Here is a 17,269-nt window from a genome sequence, read left to right on the forward strand (position 1 = left end):
TATTGCTCATATGTTTGCTTATGCAACTGAAATAAAGGGGGGGAGGGGAGCAAAAGTTACCCAAGTACTCTGGCTTTGAGGGAGGGAGGTTTGCTCAGCAGGCTCTCACATGCTCTTGAAAGTGTCTGTTAGAAAATTCCTGAATCAGGTCCCAGGGAGTTGCAGGCATGAAAGGCATGAGAGCCACTAAGGGCATCTCTCCCCTATGGACTCTCCTCTGCCTGTCCCAACCTCCTCTCCCCAAACGGTCACACACACACTAAAAAAAAACATCATGCCCTGGGCAGGAGTGTGACAGCAAGGACCCAAGGCTTTTGCAGAAACTCAGGCAGAGGTTTGCTTCACCCACATCCTAGCAGCTTGTGTTCCCCATCAAGCACAGGTCAGCCTGACCCATCTGGTTACTCCATCTTCTCCATGGTTACTCCATCCAGCTGGAAGTATTTTTAGTGCCCTGGCTCTTTACCACCAAGAACTAAAATCTGGTGATTGCTGAGTTTGTGGCTTTTCAGCTTTCTTCAAGATTTGACAGTAAGAATTAGAGCTTAGCTTTGTTGTTCAAGGCCACGAGAGAAAAGAAATCAAGAGAAGCAAAACAAGTATTAGGGTGGGGAGTGCCTCGTGGCAAGCTGTGTTCAGGTATAACAAGGATGGGGTTGATCCCATTTTTGGGTTGTACCTTAACCACTGATGCTCCAGCCAAAGAAACAGAAACATCACTGCAACTCTGTCTCCAAAATAATTACATTTTGCATATTTTCCTCTGGGGAAAAAGAAAAAAAAAAAAAAGTACAAAGAAGCTTAGAGACAATTTGTCAATTTGTTTAAATGTTAAAATCCCTGATTACTGCATGTGCCCAGAACTATGTGCTGAACAGTGGTCTCCTTACTTAGTGAATACAGGGGAGGGAGAGAGCTCAGAAGAGCTAAAAATATTAACAAAATTGCCATGTAGATGCATTGAAAAATCACGGGTTCAGTCCCTCCCAAGATGGTGAGACCTTTTTAGGATTTGCTTGGATTCAGTGCACTATCCAGCTGTGATGTTTCTTCTGCTCCTATTTGTTACCATATTCAGGACTTTCTCTTCTCTACATCATAGGAACAAACATACAAGCAGTGGTGAGGAACATTCTTCAGGAAGAGCTGAGACTTCTTGCATTGTTAAATACCTCAGAGCTGAGCTTGAGGCAGGCTGCAGTGCACAGGGCAGACGCCCCTCACCAGCACGAAGGGTGCTGCCCTTGGGATCCCCAGTCTGGGGTCTGGATGCAACCCAACAAACCAGTCTGAGTTTGAGCATCCTGCTGTGTTCCTGCACCACCCATAGCCAGTTTTTTAATATCCTGCAGCAGATGGGCTTCTCATCCAGAAAGTGGAGAGCATGGAGGTGCGGGAGCTCTGGGGGGTCAGTGGTTCCTGGTGGGGTTTGTGCTGGGCTGCCCTTCCCGGCTGTCAGCCTGCAGAGATCATCTGCACGTGGACCTCAAGCCCCATCTTCTTACAGGTCTGTAGTTTTATTTACCAAGGTCAAGGTAATTTGGGAAATGCTCCTCCTCACCCCTGTGTTGCAAGAGTGGTCTCAGCCTGGGGGCAAGCAAAGTGCAGGGATGTGCCCGAGATTGGTGCCAGGCTGCTCCCTGTGTTGGCACTGCATTGGTGTGCTGGGCATGGACCCCCTCGAATCCCAGTGCTAAAACTGGTGGACCCAGTGGTCCCCCAGGCCAGAAGGTAATATTTCCCCCAACACACAGCCCAAAGCAGAGCAGTATAGAAAACAGAATGCAATGTGCAGAAGCCCAGTTAAACACCAGCAGCTGTCATCGTCCCCGCCGTGATTAATGTTCATCCAGACCTTAAGCTGCAGCTTCACAGCCTTGTAAAACCAACCGAGAGTGCCCGGCATTCCTGAGCTATAAAAGGCCCAGGAATTCATTGACTCGAGGTCTGAAAGACCACAAGCTATTTTCTTTCATACCTACCACTTCAGCTTTAGATGAATAAAATATCAGTGTGCATATTTTCCGGAGTAACCCTGCACGGCCGTGCTGCAGCCCGGACCTCCCTCCTTCATCTGTGCCCTCTGCTTTGACACAGAGCAGGGCAGTGATGAGAGATGAGACCCAGGGACACATCCATCCTGTGAGGGGCTGAGGACCCACTGCAGAGCTGGGTGCTGGACAGGAATTTGTGTTTTCCCGGGTGCTGTTGCGAGAGGCAGCACAGAGCCAACAGCAAGATAAAAGCTGGGGGGTGGCAACCCCAGTGCTGTCCTGACTAGGAGGTCATACCTATGCCTGCTCATCATGATGGCTTCCCCAGCTGCTTGGTGGCCTTTTTGATACCCTGTTTACACACACACACCCCCAGAGTGCCCGTGTCTGCTGGGAGCACCTTCGGGCCCTGCAGAAGCAGGGTGGGCAGCCAGTGACCCTTCAGGCATGCAAAGCTTCCCACAGGACAGCTGGGCTTGGGGTGAGGACAGGGGACCCTGGCAGCAGCCAACATCTCCCTGGCACTCCCCTGCTTGGCACACGATCAACCTGGGCTGGAGAAATCCTGCTAGAAGGAAGTGCCAGGAGTGAGAAGGATATGACAGGGCATGAGGAGACAGAGGTTCCTTCCCTTGGTCCATTAATTGACAGTATTTTTTAGAAGACCTTTTCTGGTGGGCTCACTGTTATCATCACATTGCAATTTGGAGTGCCAAAAAAAAAAAAAAAATGTTGCTTAGGGAATGAATTCCACCTGAATTCATAACATCCAGATATAAGCAGGCCAAGCACCAAAGCCAGTGGTTTTCTGCTCTTATTGGAGGACCAGTGGCCACCACATCTTTGCTCTGTTGTTATCCATGCCTTGAACCCACCAAAGCAGTGGTGGGACCTGGTGAGCCCATGGGGAACATGGAACACCCAAACCATCTTCTCTAGGACTGTGGAAGGAGGAGGATCAGCCCATCATCCAGGTGCAGACCTGGGCTGTGGGAAGCCTCTCCCCTCTTTGCAGCTGGGTAAAGCAGGATGCAGGGATGGGGAACCCCCAGGGGCTGTGGGTCCAGCCATGTCTCACAGGTGCTGGAGAGGAGCCTGTGAGCAGGGCACTCCTGGCTCAAACCTGCAGGGAGTCCATGTTGTGTAGGTTTGGCCCCAGTCAAGTTTGGGGTTGCAGGGAGCTAGGGATCTGAAGCCAGTGCCTGCTTCAGGCAAGCAAAAGCTGAGTTTGGGGTGGACATGATGCCAGGGGCAGCAGTAACCAGTCTGCTCCTCAGTGGGGAGCAGGGGCTGGGGTGCACTGTCCCCATCCATGCCCTGCTCCTCCACAGGAAAACATTCCCCTTCCATGCCCTGTTCCTCTGCAGGACACATCTATGGTCCTCCAGACTTCTCCCCCATGCTGCTGCTGGCAGGTTTGTCCTCAAAGCATCCATCCCACCCTGCCCCTCTGCTCCATCCCTCTCACCCTGCTGCCTCCCACATCTGTTTCTGACTCAACCCTGCCAGAAACAAGCAGGGAAAGCCCAGGCCCTTAGGTCCTCCTGTACCACCCCTTCCCCTTTTTCCCTGTTCAGCCTTAAGGCTGAGGAGCTGGGGGGAGAAGGGCTGCCCTCATTTAGGTGTTTGTACAGTGCCTTGCACACTGGGACCATGTGCCCAAAACCTGACCCAAAACACTGTCTCAAGCTGTAAATAATAACATTTGACCATTATGATGATTTTTGTTGTTGTTGCTGCTGTTGTTGTTGTTGTTATCATTATCACTATAATTATTATCTACATAAAGGTAGATAGTTGGTGTACCTCTGCTTTTGAAATGAAGTTGTTGTATGAGTTCCCCAAGCCTAAATCTGGTGCTGAAGTAAGAGCCCTTTCACTTAGGTGTTAAATAATGCCTCTCCCTCACTGTGGGGCTTTTTTTAGATGGATGAGCCTTTATTTTCAGACTCCCTGAGCTCCTTATCGTGTTACCCAGATGCTGTGCCTCTTCTGCAGCCTCACCCGACCCTGACTGGGGCTGCACCATCAACTCCCCCTCCACCCCACCTGCACCCACCATCCCCAGGTCCCCACTGATGCTCTCCAGCAGCCTCGTGCCAGTGCCTGGGCAAAGCTCCACCTGGAGCAGTGTGGGAACCACTCAACCCTACAGCCCCATCCTGCCCACTCTACCCTGGAGCTTGGACTGGGAAGGTGCCAGGATGAGGGCCAGGGACAGTTTGTGTTTGTGCAGCACTCAGCATGGTCAGATTTTGGTGCAAAAGGTGGCTTCAGCCTGCAAAGGTGATGATGATGCAATAGAAATGGTAATGGTAGCAGCAATATGGTAATCATGATGGTAATGGTAGTAATAGTAATAGTAATAGTAATTAATAGTAAGAGTAATAGCAACAGAAATAGTAGAGGAATAGATAGAGGAACAAGAATAAAATAAGAATAGGAATAAGAAAATAACTAAAAAAAAAAAAGGAATAATAATACAAATTAAATAATATGAAATTGAGTTCATCACAGGGAACAAGAAAATTTAAGAGTAAGTGTAAAATAATAAATTTCTTCACCACAGGTAGCAAAAGAAGGATTTGAAGGGGAAGGATTTGATTCCAGAGTGTGCTGTGTGTCCATGGAAGGGGAAAATTGTCTGTTCTCTCCCTGTGGCCACTAACCTCAAACTTAGACCTTTCTAGGTAAAAAGTTCAACCCAATAACAGTGCATTGAGTCTGTATGGAAAAAATGGGATGATGTGTTTGTAGGAACTGGAATGCACTTGAAAACTCTTAATTTTATTGCATAGCCTCTTTATTACAAACCTCCTTGCCTCATCATGGAGTCAATCTGTTCAGACCCAGAGCAGCTACCGTGGGATGGGTTCATTTTGGTTTTAGAGAGGAATTTCATACACCTCTTTAGAGCAAACACTTCCCAGCACTTGGCAGCCTTCACCCAGCACACATTGGTTTTCTCCTTGGATCCTGCACCAGCAGCAAGATTTTTCCCATGTGAAAAATGCACTTGAAGTCCTTAATAGATGAGATTTTTTTGATGCACAGACTCACCCCAGCTCACTGGGGAGAGGAATGCTGTTGTGAGACCTGCCCTGGGAGCAGCTCCAATGTGACACTGGACTGGGCATCCACTGGTGGGACTGCACCAGGGTCCCAGAGCCCCCCAGCTGTGTTATCATCACCTGCAAAAATCCTGACTCATGGCTCATCCCTCCTGATCTCAGCAGAGCAGCAGCAGTACCTATTCAACATCCCATTTGTACCTGAGTCCCAAAGAATTCAGCCTTTTACGACCTATAAGCCTCCAAGTTCCTAAAACATTCCTGTTCCTGTGGGCTGAGGGGATTACAAAGCTTCACATGATAAGGACAAGAGGCAAAAGAGAAGGCCAGAAGATGAGACAGCAGCTGGACTGGAGTCATCCTTGTCCTTGAGATTGAGGATGGGGCCCAGCTTCCAATAAAGAATCTACAAACGCTTTTGGACCAGATGATCCTTGAGGTCCCTTGCAACCTGACAGTCTGTGATTCCAAGTGACATTGGTTTTAGGGGTCTAAGATAAAGCAGGAGCTAAGGAGCTTAGAGACTGTGACTCCTGGTAAAGGAAAGGGACAATCAGTAGAAGAATTTTCAAAGGGGTTAACTTCATACCAAGCAAACCAGCTGCTCCTCGTGGCAGCTTCCTGGGTGAGTCTGGAGAAGATCAGGCAAACAGCTGAGCCAGGCTGAGGGAGTTTGTGGGAAGAGGAGCCTGGGAGAGGCAGGGGATGGAGATGAGGAAGTGGGCCTGGTAGTGGCTCTGCAGAAATACAATCCTATGAGAACACAGCTTGGAAAAGAGGAATCACAGCCTTTGGTGCTTTGGCTAGAAGTATCTAAGAGGTAGCAGCAGTGACAGGAAGGAGACAAGAGCCTCAAAGAACATGTGAGGGATTGCTGGCTCTTTCCCCTAGATCCTAGGGTCAGATGTGGGTATGGAGAGGGATTTCTGTGCTGTTGTCATAGGGCTGATACTGCCAGGCATGGCAGTGGTGTCTCTAATGAAGACCTGAACTTCCCATCATGCTGCTGGTAATGGTGACATTCAGGTACTGCTGGGCACAACAGTCTGGCTCCTTCACTGAAGAATCCAACTGACTTGGATTTGCTTGGATTTATTAGGAAGTAAGGACATTATAAAGGAATTTGTGATAGAAAATACCTTGGATTGAATGCCCTCATGATATTTCAACTTAATTCACAAAGAAGGAGAAGTTAGTCTGCTGCCAGCTTTTTCAAAGGGGGAATTTTGAGAAATTAGGGGAATTAATCAGGGAAACTGACTGAACTTACACCAATCTGGAATGAAACCCAATCCCAGGCAAGAGAGGAAACCTCTAAGGGGAAAGGCCAAAGCCTTAACTGGATGAAGAATTACCACAAAAAGAATATTAGGAATAACCACAAGCCTGTGATGGATGGAAAAAGGGCTTAACCAGCAAAGAGAAGTTTATGTTAAAGGTCAGGCAGTGCAGGGGTAACGTGAGGATTGCCAAAGCCAAGCTGTGTTGGATCTTGCAAAGGAAATCAAAACAAGTAGCAAAATGTTTGTGAGTTGTAAATGAGAAAAAAAAAAGAGAAATGTGGCTTCTTTGTGCCCCAGGGTGTGATGGAGTCTTAAGCTACTGAAACTGTGTCCCTCAAATGAGGTGGCTTTGAGGTTCAGTGTCAGGCTTTGGGATGAAGGAGGATGCTGAATCTCAGGACAAAGTGAAGATGGAGATGGAGATGGAGATGGAGATGGAGATGGAGATGGAGATGGATATGACCACATCTAAAGGGAAAGAAAATCTCAAGGATACTGAGTGCACGCAAATTGGAGGAACTGGCCAGCTCCACTTCAGAGTCAGGGAAGAAATGGCCATGAAATTGCAAGGACAGCAGCAAACATTTGAAATGAATCCATGGTGGTTTAGAAGCTGTACTGGAAAATGGTAATTTAAGAAAAGCAAGAAAGATGCCCAGGCAACTCCAGTTCCACTTGTCTGCAGTAGGGCTGCCAAGTGAAATCACTGCCAGAGGATTCTGCAAGCTTTCCTGAGTAACTAAATAATTTTCTAGGCTGAGGCATTCAGTCATCTTCTGCTAGACTTTAGCACTTTATTTTTATGGTGTCCCATGTGAAATTGTTAAAATGGGAAAGGCTGTCTGGTGGGAGGAACCTCTGAGATGGGTAACAAATGGGCTAAGGGAGATACCAGTGCTCTGGATCAGTAAAGGTTTTCTCAGGCCTTTACTTCTCAGGAGGTAACTCCTGGAGATCCTCAAAGATCCATCTTGGGGATCATTTAGTATTTTTGGCAATGCCAGTGGCACCTGAAACAATATCCTAATGAATTTGTGGAAACATAAATATCTAATAGCTTTCCCTGAAAAAAAAATAGAAAGGATTTGCACATAATTCCAGAGGAACTAAATGGCCCTGGGGAGTGGAATAATAGAAATGGGATGAAATTTAAGACAAAAAGCCTGAATTAATGGATAATGGCAATGTCCCCTAGATAGCAATATATATCTATACATCTATATATCTATATATACACCTGTTTCAAATGCTGCTGCTGAGCCATTGGCATAATGGTGTCCTGGAAAACCCAAGTATCCTCATGGGTACCTCTGATTTGTGTGTTGAGCAGGAATGGTCAGGAGCTGGTAAGTAGGAACCTCACTTGTTTAAGCAAGAGGAGAGAATTGGCTCTGAAGTGATCTTGGTCCCCCTGCCCCAAGCTGCTGGGCTTGAAGCTTGCAGAGGTGCCCTCTGGGTGATGCTGATTTTGGAGTGCACACCTCTGCATCCCTAACCAAAAATAGTTGCTGCAAGGCCCTCAGAGCTATCAATAATAGTGGTAGTAGTACTGTATAGTAATAACAATATTAACAGTAATTAAAATAATAATATCAATAATAGTAATAGTAGTAATAATGATAATAATGTTAATAATAGTTATCATTATCATCATCATTATATCAGCCATTCTTAGCAGCAAACCTATCTGTTTGTCACAGCTCCCTTATTTCCAACCAGGAGATGTTGCTATAGGCAACATGACAAAGGGATCTGCTGTCTGGCAGAGCAGAATTGAAAAGGGAGTTGCAAGTGTGTCATGATGTGTAATATTTCCAGAGCAAAAATCCACCCAAGGATCACGGAGCACTTCCCCAAGGCAAAGGGACAGACCTCTGCTGTCTCCTGGAGGGAAGTGCCACTCCCAGGGAGGGAAGTGCTCAGACCCAGATCCTTAAATCCATGTTGTCCCATTGAAGGTGCAGAACAGGTCCTGGCTCCCACCAGCTCACCTCCAGGCCTTGGGGCAGTCAGCAGGGCTGGAAGCAACCCCATCACTGAAGTGGATTTACTTGCTGTCCTTGAGAGTGGCCCAAATCACTTTCTCTGGTCACCAGGGACCTGGAGGGAGAATTAGCCCTTCAGCTTGTCTTGGGTGATCCTTTTATGTTTCATCTACAAAGCCATAAAAATAATCCTTGAAGATGATCTGTGGGATGCTACCTGAAAGGAGGTTGGAGCTGGGGGGGGGTTGGTCTCTTCTCCCAAGTAGCTACCAGTAAGACAAGAGGGCATGGACTTAAGCTCTGCCAGGGGAGCTTTAGGTTAGATATTAGGAAAAAATTCTTTACAGAGGGGGTGATCAGGCATTGGAATGGGCTGCCCAGGGAGGTGGTGGATCTTGTGTCCCTGGAGGTTTTTAAGAAGACACTGATGTGGCACTCAGTGCCATGTCTGGTAACCACAGTGGTAGTGGATTAAGGGTTGGACCTGATGATCTCAGAGGTCCTTTCCAAGCTGTCTGATTCTGTGATTCTTTGCTGGAGAAGCCCCAAGTTTGGGACCCTCCTTTTCACTCCCACCAATGTCTCCCCTTGGTGTCTCACAGCCACCACATCCCACATGCGGCCTGGGGGACCTTGTTTTACCAAGCCCTCCACACCAGATGCAGGAGGATCTCTGCACAGAAGGAGCAGGTAGGTACCCAACCTCCAGCTGCAAACACTAAAATTGCCCCACCTGGGATGCTACAGCCCCCTCAAAAAATCAGGCAAGGGGGTAAGCTAAGCACTGGACCTGTGCTAATGCAGTGGGGCAATGGTTGCTCTGCTCACTGCCTCAGCCAGGGCAGAGGAGAGGAATAGAATTGGACAGTCTTATATAAACAACAGCTTTTGCACTTCTGGTTTTCCAAAGAAAGAGAATGCTATTCTGAGAAAAGATACTGACTTCATAGGAATGACCTTCATGTAAAACACAGCTTCTGTGTAAACAGAGATTATTCAAAATATTATTAAAATATTAGCCTGTGTTATCATCACCCAACGTTTTTCAAAAATACCAGCCACCAGTTTTAATAGAAGCTGAAAGCTCACTTCTTTTTTGTCTCCTGGAGATGAGTTTTCTTTTACCTTTTTGATTCAGCAAGTCAAAATTGTACTTGATTCAATGTTTTATTTTCCCTCAAACTTATAAAATACTTGGAGGCACATGGGAAGGGAGCAGGATGATGTAGCCTCAGTCACCTCAGTCACTTTTGAGCCATTTGCTCAATCCTTTTAAAATGAAAATACAAGCAAAAGAGACTGCTTAAACAGAGGACAGAAAAACCTGGTGCTGTCCTTTGTTGCTAATGAGAGTTGTCCCCTGCCAGATAAACTCTGCTTGCCAGAGCCAAGTCAGAAATGCAGTGTGTAAATTGAGCAGGGACAAGAAAAACATATAATTTATATTAAAGGACTTTGTTTTCATTTCTTTGCCTTGGGATCTCTGGCCTTGCCTTGACCCATCACTCTGTGTCTTACAGCCTGGAACGTGTAAGAGCTCCCTGGGCTGGAACAACAAAGAGGCTGCTGCAGGAGATATCCCTGATGGGCAAGCAAGGTTGTGTTGTCTTCACCATGACTCCTGCATTGCACCAGGGCAGCAAAAAAGGATCGTGAGGATGCAGCTGATGGAGCTGAGGTTTGGCTTTGGGATATGAAGGCTTCAAAGCAAGGAAAACAAAACTGGGGGTGTTTTCATGAGCAGTGGGCTCTTTCTCCCCAGGCCTGGCACTGAGAAGGAGGGGTGACCCTGTGTTTCCATGGAGGATTTTGTCCCTCCAACAGCACCCCTGGGTGAGCCCTGCTCATTTGGGAGCCTTTGGCTACTGGAAACCCTGTGGGCAGCCCTGGGTGAAAATTCTGTGAGAAAAAATAAGGTATTAGCATCATGATGAACACATGGATTTGGAGTAATTCAAACACTGCAGCTCAAAACTTCTTAAAACTTCATTACTAGTTGGCCAGGAGAAAATAAATGTGAAGGCTTCAGGGCAGCTTCTTGGAAATGGGTGCTCCTGCTGGGTGTGGAGCCAAGGTCTGCGGGGCTGGTTACAGTGTGCTGGGTGTCCTCACCACCACTGTACTCATGCTGAAGAGCTTTGGCACATGTTGCCCCAGGAATGGCATTGTCCCCTGGGGCACAGGGTGTCCTGGAAAGTGGCTTGGTTGGCCTCCCTTCCTGATGCCAATGTGATGACTTGAAGGTCTCAAGAGAGAGAAGCACAGCTGCATTTCCTGTTCTCCTTCCACAGACCCAGTTTTGGGTGTTGCCTTCATCTCTCCAGCCCTGTGAGAGCTGCTGAGCTGCAGTAAAAGAAACTCTGAGAAGCAAAGAGCACAGGCAGCACATTTGAGGGGGGTTCTCCTCCTTCCCCAGATGTGCAGCATTTGAAACTCCCAATCTGCTCCCAAATCACAAATCCTGCTCCTTTTGCTGCCTTCAAGAAAAACTGCAAAGAGGCTTTTCAGAGCTGTGAGTGCATCCCATCACTCTCCAGTACCACTATACTGGTGGCCAGGGAGGGAGGGTGAAAGCAACCACACAGACCTGCAGAGCCACCCCATCCCAAACTGACTGCCCATCCAGCACACTGTAACACCCACACATCAGTCATCACAAGCTCTGAACATTCGACCTGAGTCAATCTGAAATTGTGATCAGCTAAGAAGTGTCTAAAAGGGAGCTGGAAGGTTTTGAAGATCTGATTTATGTCCCAGGATGCTTGAAAGCCAGTGCTCTGAGAGATTAATCCTGTCACTGGCATGGCTCTGGTTTTATCCCACATTACACCCCTGGCTGCAGGAGAGTTATTCTTGGTTCTCGCTGCTGCAAATGGGAGAGCAAGACCAAGATGTTTCTTAATACTTGGAATTCTTTTTTTAGTGAAATGTGTTTTCTAAGTGGAAATAACAATAAACCAAAGACTTTTCTGGAATATCTTGAACATCCTAAGAGTCAGCTGCATCTTTTCCTGCCAAGTGCAGGGAGTCTGGCGGGATGAGCCACCCCTGCCTGCTGCAGAGACAGTGGGGAGCTGAGTGCCTGAGAGCACCAGCTGCAAATCCGAGGGGACAAGCTGGGCTCCATGGGATGGGCTGATGCTGAAAGTCATCATTATGGGGCTAACCTAGCAGCTGCTCTTCCTGAGGAAAGAGATGTGTCAGCGAGTTGAAAACTCCCACCAAGTTTTCCTTGCCCATGTAGCAGAAACTGAGCAGATGTGGGGACAGCAGAGTGCGGGTGGGAGGGACATGGTAGGACCAGTACTGGGTGTTCAGCTAATCCACAATCTGCCAGCAGAGATGCCCAGAGCCTCTTCTCCACTCCTGGCTTTTAATTCTCTTCTTTCCTCTGTAATGCCTAAGTTTTAAAGAAAAGAAAAGCAGTGTGGGCTTTTTTTGTTTCTTTTTTTTTTTTTTTTTTCCATCCAGCATTCAGTAGGACAGAATATAGCTGGTAATTTTAAAACAGTATCGATGGAGCTCAGAAAGTATAAAGATGCTCCCAAGCTTTCCCTTCCTTTTCATTGTGAACCAGGAACTGGGGAAGGTTTGGTATCTGCAGGCACTGCCTTGTGCAAGACATCTCTCCTTGTGCAAGACAAGCTGAGCACAGCAGCTGCAGCAGGAATGGTGACTCCAGCTCACAGCAGATGGATCCTCAGCCTCTTCCTTGCTGCTATTATCAGAGGCAGAACCTGGGGGCAGTGAGGAGGAAATGTGATTCTCTCACAATCAGATCCTGAACATGACCACAGAGCCACTGCCAAGCAGTGAACTGGTGCAGTGGAGCAGTGCATCTGGCTGGGTTTTGGAGCACTGGTTGCTGTGTCACATCACAGTTTGGTTGCCTCTCCCCTGTTCTGGTGTGCAACCACAGCCCTGTCATGGGCTGCTGCTTCCTAGCTGGAGTTTCTGCCTTTGGATGAGCCTCTCCATGGGCCACCGTGTGGGAATAAGACTCCAGAGTCCTGATTACCATCCCCTGCTCTTACACCTCTATAGAACCATCTTGCTTTTATTCTTTATTGGAACAAATGGCAGAAAGGGATATCATGTAAGTAAGGATTTAATTTGCTTTTAAAAACAAAAATTCTTTGGCTCTGGAATTTTCTAAAATTATTCTATCTCTCACTGTCTGCATTGAAAGAGACAATACACATTTTTAAGAAGCTGTTGTTTGAAAAACAAAAATAAAATAGAAGAAGTGGGCCTAGAACAGCTATAGATTTCAACATCTATGAATAATTTCTAAAGCTCTCAGAAAACATGATTTATTGTTGTTACCATCAGCCTACCTTTGCCACCAACTAAAACAAATGAAGCCCTAAATGTTTCAAACTAGGAAGATGTCCCCATGAAGTATCATCTTCTAAAATAAATCACAACCTTCACTGTCTTCCCTGCACAGCCCAAAACAAGTCTCACAGTAAGAAATGTGATGAACACATACACTGATAGCAGGAGATTTTGCTGGGAAAAGCTGAGGTAACAAAGTCCTTCAAGAGGTGCAAGTGGCAGTTCACTTTATCAGAAGAAAGAAACCCAACAGGACCTCAGCTTCTTCTGCTCTTCTGCTGGTGTTGACAAACTCCACTGCTGTCTGGCTTCAGAGAAGCCTCTTCAGATCAAGGGACAAGACCAAGACTGTCACACACCAAGCTGGAGGGCTGGGAAGCAGCACACAGCAGTATCAGCCTTTGCAAACCAGTTCATGAGTTTGGCTACATGACTGGTTTTGTTCAAGCTCACTGTCATCCTCCTCTCAATGGGACTGTGACATTTTTGTGACATTGGCCTGCACCAAAAAGACAAATTCAGCAAGAACATTGACAGAGCTCTGAGTTGTGCTGCTCTCACCTTGGGGCTCCAACCTGGGGCACCTGAGGTGCACGCCCAGCAGAGAAAGGATTCATGGGAATTTCCATCAACACAGACTTTTCTTTCAAGAGTTAATTTGTCCCACAACAAGAATATGCAACAGTTTAGTGCCAGGATCCAACCATCCACCAGGAGGTTGCTCAGCACATGATGCTTCAGCAGGGTGTAACATCCATGCATCCCACCAAGCCCTTGTGTGGCACTGAGTCCAACTGGGCCACCCCAAAAGAACAGAGAGGGACCCCAGGAGACCCTGTTGGAAAGCAAGCAGACCAACTGGCAGATTCATCGTCTGCCTTTATTCAGCTTGAACTTAGAACTCATTCCCCCAGTGCAGTAAAAATAAAACTTTTTCACTGGAGGAGGACCAGCTGCTTGAAACCCCGTCCAGTGGAAACAATTCCGTTTAAAAAAATACAGAAATAGCCCAACGCCTTAACAAGAATGTTCTTAAGAAAAGAGCCAGAAGGAGGGCCAGCTCTACAGGCAGGGTAGTGACCAGGTATTGAGGGGAGACTGGCTCACAACTCAACACTTAAATACAATTTTTTTGAGACTGAAGAGTCTGATTCTGTGCTGCCTTTCATACAGACTTCTGAGTATTTTGGATGTTCAGAATACAGCCTGCTGTAAAGCCTCTGTTTGCATAAAATCTGTCATAACAGATCTCCATTTTCAGCTATAAAATAATTTTATAGTGCAATTTAGAAATAATCTTCTTTTCCTATCCATATGCTACTGATTTCAACAAAGAGCAGCTAGACTAACCCATTTTCTTGGTTTCATTTTTCTGCCATCCTCCCTCCCCTTCAGAACAGGAACAGCATCCTCCCTCCCTTTCAGAAGGTATTTCTTAAGTTTGGTGGCAAATTAGGATTTGGATCAGGAAATTCAATTTCTTTAGATCTAGATAACCCTTCTGGTTAAAGCTGCACTAGGAACTGCTGCATTCTCAGCAATATGGTGCTTGGTGTTTGTTTTTTTTTTTTAAATCTGCAGTCACCACTTGATAGATCAAATTTTGGTAAGATCAATGACATTAAGCTTCTGCTTCAGAACTGCTGGTCAAAGGCTACAGAGAGGAAACTGAACTGGAATTTGAACTGAAGCAATTTGAGAGCAAGATACAGTCACCATTTAACTTTCAATCTTCCCCTGCCAATCACAATATCACACTCATTTTTTTTCCTACCTCATGACATGTCCCACTAGGAAAAAAAAATGAAATCAAGGTTGGAATTCAAAAAAGCCAACCTGTGATCTCAGTCAAAGAAGGGAAGCAGCATAACAGTAAAATATATCTGTGATGGAACAACACAGGAAATCAGGTTTGGGGTTTTTGGTTGTTGTTTTTTTTTTAATGAGTGGCTCAGACACCAATGGAAAGAATCATGGTATCATAAAGTGATTTGGGTTGGAAGAGATCTCTAAAGGTCATCTGGTCCAGCCAAGAAACACCATTCTTTATGTTTATTCCCAATTCAGAAAAAAAAAAAAAAAAAGGTCAGAGGATCCTTTCTTAGAAAATGTTTTTCCAAATGTTCCTATTCATTCTCTGCTTGAACCACATCTTGGAGGACATAAAGTGTGGTAATATGGATGGCATGTGCTTTTATGGCTGAATAGTAGAAAAAGTAGGTGGTAGCTAAATGTAAAACAAAACATAGACTTTAAGCATCCCAATTTTTTTCTCCCAAATAATCAAGCCCACATTAGGCAGGAAGTTTTGCTCTCACCAACAACTGACTAAATTTCATTTAAAAAGTTGGTAGATGTAAGGAGGGCTTCCACCAAGGGAAACATTTCTGTGGGGATTTTACTTTCCCTCCCCCTGAATTGCAGACCACCAGGAACTGAGAAAGAAAGAAAGAAAGAAAATCAGAGAATTATTCTGACTTTCCTTAGGTGAGAATTAAAGCTTCAGGCTCCAATAGCCATGACTGCAGATACCAGTAACACTTGAGCCTGAAGCCCAATCCTTCAAGGCTTGGACTTCCTTTGAAGTGAAGCTTTTCAAGGCAGCATCCCCCATCGCTTTGATAGTTTGATCCTGTGTCAGATCTCACCTCCAGCATGAAAGACTTTAAGGTATTTGTAGTTGCAGGAAAAAGCAGAGAGGTTTCAGCAGCTCTATGGGAAGTGCTGTGTGCATGGCTGAGAGCAGACACCAGGCTGCCAGGCACCTGCTGGGCAGCCCAGGAGCCACTCAGAGGTAAACAGAGCAAGTACCAGGTCAGCTCTGACCCAGGATTTTATTTCAAACAAAACCTGAGTTAACAGAGGAACTGGAACTCACAAAAAAGGCACTTTTTTTTTTTCCTTTTAATTAGAAAAAAAAAAAGAAAAACCTCCTTTAGGCATTCAGAGGATGGGATGCCTCCATGATACCTATGAATATGTGAAGTCCTCCCAAATGCAGATAATTTTGCTGGTTGCAATATGAAGCCTTTAATATTCAGCCATCTACTTGAGGAAGATAAACACATGCCAAACATTTTCAAACCTTGTATACACACACCACAATTATTTCCAGCTGCAGGAGTATCATTTATTCCTCACACTATTAATCCCTTTAGAATTATAAAACATATTCCAAGAAAGAAATGTGAAAGACAAGGCTTTTAAAAGAAACCTTAGAAGTTTAACTGTCAGTCCCCATGGAAAACAGATCCTGGTTTTCAGTTCCAATACTACACCAAAGATAACCACAAATGAGGAGGAAATGTTACAGAGCAAGCAGCTTTGTTTCCAGCCACTACTTAAGAGTTCAGGTGTTGCTTGCAGTAACACAGGATTAAACAATCCTGATTGCTAAGAACTGTAAAATATCACATTCCTGGAGTTGCCAAATGTTAACTTTCTTCCACTTCACCTCCTGGAACAGCTGCCTTGCCAGCTCCACTGCCTTTGCTGGAAGTTTCTTGTCACTCTATAGAAGGTCCTGGAAAAAAACTATGCTGGGAGCAGAGGTGTAGAACATCAGAATCTTGATTTTTTTAAACACTCAGGCTGCAGTTTTACAAAAACAAATTATCTGTTTGTAATTTTCTAGGTGAGTATCAGCAGTACAACAGAAAGTTAAACACCAATAGGTCCTCAATACTGAGCTATTCCCACAAAAAGCACAAACCACTTTAGTTTTCCAGCATTGGTGAAGAAAACTCAGTAGTTAATGATGTAAAACCCACTAAGAGACAAGGCTTGAGATTCCTTAATTATCATATTGTGTTTGTGTATTGCTGAGTCCTCAGCTTGTGGGTCAGCTTACACTGCAGGAGGCTAAAATACAAAAGCTTTGAGGGGGAAGGTTAGAGATAGGATCTGCAAATTCTGTAAATGAGTTGAACAACAATACCTACAGAAAACCTCAAATAAAGCTGCAGCCCCGAGCTACACAGTCCCTACAGCTTTCTCCAGAGGCAGGGAGGGAGAAAGCTACTGGAAAGAATGACTGAGTACACCTATACAGGCATCATGCAAAGGTTTGGGAAAGGGATGTTCCTGCAGGTATGGAGAACAACTGTCTGCATAGCTGAAGAAATCCTAATCCAACTCCTGCCATCTTAGAAGGGTAATTTTTTTTTTCTAAGAAAAGTTACATTATTGCAAGAACACAAATGATGGCATTATGCACGTATGATTTCCATGAAGGCACTGAGCTGGCATTCCAGCTATGTCTCCCCCTCTCCAATAAAACTGTTCCCTCACTTGCTCACTTTGGCACAGTGATTACATCTTGTAACACTGCGAGACCAGTGTATTTTTTGTTGTTGCCATGACAACCATGCTGTTAGGTCAGATCTAAGGCAGCAGCTGCCCTCGCCACTGCCAGACCCTGACAAGTACAGCTCTTCATGGTTTTCCCCCCTCTTAAATATGATGCCTATTTACCAAGATTTTCATAGCTTTTATTTAAAAAGAGAGGATTACAACTGACACCCACTTTTTCTGCTTCCCAGGAGCCATTACTGTCATGAGGCTGGGAACAGAAGTAACACAACCACCTATTCCTCCAG

The sequence above is a fragment of the Heliangelus exortis genome, chromosome 1, assembly GCF_036169615.1.
Source record: "Heliangelus exortis chromosome 1, bHelExo1.hap1, whole genome shotgun sequence".
Taxonomy (NCBI): domain Eukaryota; kingdom Metazoa; phylum Chordata; class Aves; order Apodiformes; family Trochilidae; genus Heliangelus; species Heliangelus exortis.